The following is a 4,584-nucleotide window of genomic DNA, read 5'->3' as shown; positions in this document are numbered from 1 at the left end:
AGTTTTGATGAAATTAAGTTGATAATTCAAGAGTTTATATGTTTCCAAATATGGTTCATGTTGGATAAATTAAGGAATTAGGGATTTAATTGAATGAATTCTAAGTTAGAATTGATTAAGGGATTAAATTGTAAACTAGGCTATAAGTTTTATGTTGAAGGGACTAAATTGAAGAAATTTCGACATTAGGGAAATATGCTGGAAATTTTATAGTTAAATATAAGTTTAGACAAAATTTGAATAGAAAAGAGAGTGAATTGGATTAAGAAAATAATTAAGTTTAGTTAGGATTAAATTGGGAATAAGGTAGGAATTGTTTAGAAATTTAATTATTTATTATAATTAATGCTGTAAATAATAATATAAATTACTATTATTTTCGTAGTCAACAAAGAACCTGAAACGTCAGCATCGAAAGGAAAGGAGAAAGTCATCGAGGACTAAAACGGGAGAATTACGGTGTGTATTACTATAACTCAAATTTTAATTATTATTGATTGCTGAAATTTTAATTGTTATGTATGGTAAGTAAGACTTGAGGTAAGTATGTGATTATTTGAAAAGTGTATTGATTGAAAAATAAATAAATGGTGACAATTGTATGGTGTTGATGGTATACACTTGTGTGAAAATTAATTTGTATATGAATTAAGATAATAGATATTTGAATTGAATGAGTATTGAAAATTTTGTGTAAATTAAATTGAAATTAGAAAAGTAAAATAATACCCTATTAACTTGTCGGACTAGATTTGATACAAATGGCATGCCATTGGATTTGTGATGTGATGAAGAGATTGTAGTTCGACCGAGAAGATGTTTTTGTTATTATATACTTCGATTTATCCGAAGAGGCACTTAATGCCTTACTGGTGTGTTATGGAGGATTTAAAATATCCTGGGTGTGTTTGGGTTGGACATTCTGGTGTGTTTGGGTGGAAATCCGCGTATCTGTCCTAGTCCGAGCTTTGTTAATAGGGTAAATAATTGAAATGAAATTTTGAAAATGAGATTATTTGTTTTAGCACTATTGAAAAGTACGAGAAAGAATGTATGAACTAAATTATGAATTGAGTTAGTATGAGAAAAATGAATTATGAATTTAAGATTTATGAAGTAAAACAATTATATATAAAAGTAGTTTAAATAATTATAAAATTTATGGTTGATGTTTGTAATTTATTAATGTTAAATAGTCTTGATTTATAGTAATACCACTGAGTATATCCATACTCAGCGTACGGTTGTTTCCGTGCGCAGGTTAGTAGAAGTCAAGTGTCCCGGCTCAGCATCCAGAACAATCCCAACTCCAACACAAACTTGGTGATGTATATTTTTCTTTTGGGTAAAGGTGGCATGTACATAGGTGTTGTTTAGACACTTGAATATGTATATTACTTTGAGTAGTGAAGGATGAATTATAAGATTTAGATGGTTAAATGAAATGGTAAGGAAAGTACATGATATTTTGATACATGAACATTAAGTTGTTAAATGAATGAAGTTTATAATCAATTTTGAATGATGCTATGATAGTTATTAAGTTAAAATTATGTTAAAGATATAAATATTAGTTATATGAATGTGAAACATTGGTATTGGTGATTTTGGTTTGAATTTGCAGGAGATTTAGGTAAAAATAAGCAGAAATGCTGCCGAAATTTTTTATAAAAAAAAAATTTGGAATACTCGAACAAGTCCCGTTCTACTTTTAATACGTGTTTGAACTTTGAGAGTCCAAGATAGGGACTTAATTATTATATTATACTATGAAAGTTATATTAATTGTAAATTATTCGTAAGTTGTCTGATAAGTCCGGTAATGCCTCATAACCTCATTCCGGCGACGGTTTGGGGTTAGGGGATGTTACAAAAGATGCTTAAACAATTGCTGATATTGTTGAAGAAAAAGATGTTGAGGATGTAGCTACTACAAAGAATCCTGAAGTAGGAAGCAATTACCATGGATGGAAAGATAATGTTTCCTTGGATGAGATGGATGTCTCGGTTACAAAATCACAAACATTGAAGCCAATCTAAGATGATTCCACATTTTCAAAGAATAAAAATAAAGATTTCTGATGGAAGTGAACAAATTTTTATTTCATTTACTGATGCTGCCACGTTATTGGGAAAAATCATATGGACTATTAGCCTTGAATTAAGTAGGCATTGCCTCCGAAGTGCTAATTCAAGGGAAGTTAGAAATGCTTGTTGGAAAATTTGGACATCACATATATAATAAGGATAATTACATGTTATTATTTACTATCATGATAGGTTAGCCCAAATTAAAAGTGATCTAATTTGGTTAGAATTTTATTGGGCTTTTAATTATTAAATAAATAAAGTATGGGTCAAATATGTGTAGATACTCTTCTAATCAAATTCTAATTAATGATGGGCTAATTAGAATTTGATTAGAACTAATATGCTAAGGTTATAAATATTAGGGTTATGGTCCCCAAATTATACACAAGATATCTTTTCTAATATCTCATCATTAGGAAAGAGAGAGCAGATATTCTCTGAATTTCTTGTGTGCTAATTTGGAAGATCAAATCCCCAAGTTCCAGAAAGTTTCAAAAAATCCATGGATTCAGGTACGTTTCCGCATCTAGTTTTGTTCTTGATTTATTCTTAATGATTTGACATGACAGATCCTGGTTTATTAAGTTATATTGTAGATTTATTTTATAAATTCTAACAAGTGGCATCCGAGCCTCGTCATATCGAATCATTGGGAATTGATTCGAGTTCTTCATTTGAATAATTGATTTATGAAATTTTATGGGTTTTATATTTCGGATATATATGTTGTTTTTGAAGATTTATATTAAAGTTTTTTTTTTAATCTTGAATTCATATTAAAAAAAAATAAAAAATTGGGTGATTTTCATATTAAAATTGAGTAATATTATTTGATACCTACGCTTTTAAGTTTTATTTGAAAATATTACGATTCAGTTCTGTGTTTTTGCAAGGCATGTGATTATTATTATTTTAATCCTTATGACATTTAATATATATATATATATATATAAATATATATATATATAGAGAGAGAGAGAGAGAAATTGATTCATATCTATGTTTTGTTTGTTTATATAAATATATAAAATATGCATGCTTTGATTGGTTTAATGTTTTGGAAAATAATATAAATATATATTTATGTTTTATCTTTTAATTTGATTGAAAGATGAAATTAAGATTAATATTTTGGAACAAATAAATTCAGATTTTGGCTTTTAATTAAGGATATCTAATATTTTAAATAAATTAGTTGAAACAAAATGTCGACAAAGTGACCTCTTTTGTGTAAATTAGTTTATTTGAAATATTAAGATGGTTATATGTTTTTGTGATTCATGCGCTGTCGAAACCATCCTTCTTTTTAAAATATTTTAAATTTAAAAAAAAAGGAGAGATCGACTTTTTGGAAAATAGAAATATGTAGTCGCCAGCGATTCTTTTGTTTTGGTGTGATAGGGTCACCTAAGAATTTGGTTATTTTAATAAAACATTTTTGGTTTACAACGATTCTGGTCTACGAAAATATGAGAAAAGCAGGCTCGAAATTGATTCACGTATGAGGAAGGATTAGCACCCTCATTACGCCCAAAATTGGTACCAAATCGATTAAATACTGTCCTTATATATAAAATTAAAAATGTTTTTGAAATGTGGTTCTTGTTAACAACATTTGAATAACCCGAGTTGGTTGCCGAAAATCTTCTTGTTTCGACGTCTGAAAATTTATAATTCGAAAATCACAAAAGGATGCTCAATAATTTAGTCCAACGAAAAACCGAAACCCAACATAGTAGGGTACGATTCCTCAGATTTCCAAACATTGACCATTGACTTTCCTTAGAAAATACGTGTGAAATCCCGAAGAGATGTTCGATTATTTGGGACAAATGAAAAAAACGCAACCCAGCACTATAGGGCTCGATTCTCAAATCACCAAACATCGAACATTGTCTTCATTTTGAAAGATTTTAGAAAATGTGAGTGAAATTCCAAAGGGATCTGCAATTGTTTCGGACCAATGAAAAAGCGCGACCCAGCACGTTAGGGCACGATTCTCAAATCACCAAACATTGAACATCATCTTCGTTTTAAAGTGTTATTAATAAACGTGAGTGGGAATATAAAGGACCATTCGGTTGTTTTGAGCAAACGAGAGATCACAACCCAGCACGATAGTACATGATTCTCGAGTTGTCAAACGCCGAATGTTGCCCTCGTTTTAAATAATTTTTAGGAGACATGAATGAAATTTTGAAAGGATATTTGATCATTTTAAGCAACCGAGAAATTGCAACCCAGCACGTTAGGGCACAATTCTGCGAATTGCCAAATATCACACATCACCTTCGTTTTAAAGAATTTTTAAAAGGCATGGGTGATCTTGAAGGGATATTCAATTATTTTGAGTAAACGCGAAATTGCAACCCAACACGTTAGGGCACTATTCCGCCAATTGCCAAATATCGAATTTCGTCTTCGTTTTAGAGAAAATTTTTAAAAGACATGAATGAAATTTTGAAGTGATATTCGGTTATTTTGAGCAAACGC

The 4,584-nt window shown here is 29.7% G+C and overlaps 1 long non-coding RNA gene across 1 annotated transcript; it reads left to right on the top strand.

The window, feature by feature from the left end:
- Positions 1-353: 353 nt before the first annotated feature.
- Positions 354-1,515, top strand: LOC128283629 (uncharacterized). The gene is made up of 2 exons (XR_008274024.1): positions 354-459; positions 1,261-1,515. It is a non-coding gene; the product is annotated as an uncharacterized LOC128283629 (long non-coding RNA).
- The last annotated feature ends 3,069 nt before the right edge of the window (positions 1,516-4,584 follow it).

This window comes from Gossypium arboreum, chromosome 11, assembly GCF_025698485.1.
Source record: "Gossypium arboreum isolate Shixiya-1 chromosome 11, ASM2569848v2, whole genome shotgun sequence".
In the NCBI taxonomy this organism is placed as follows: domain Eukaryota; kingdom Viridiplantae; phylum Streptophyta; class Magnoliopsida; order Malvales; family Malvaceae; genus Gossypium; species Gossypium arboreum.
This window is presented reverse-complemented; position numbering and strand designations above follow the sequence as displayed.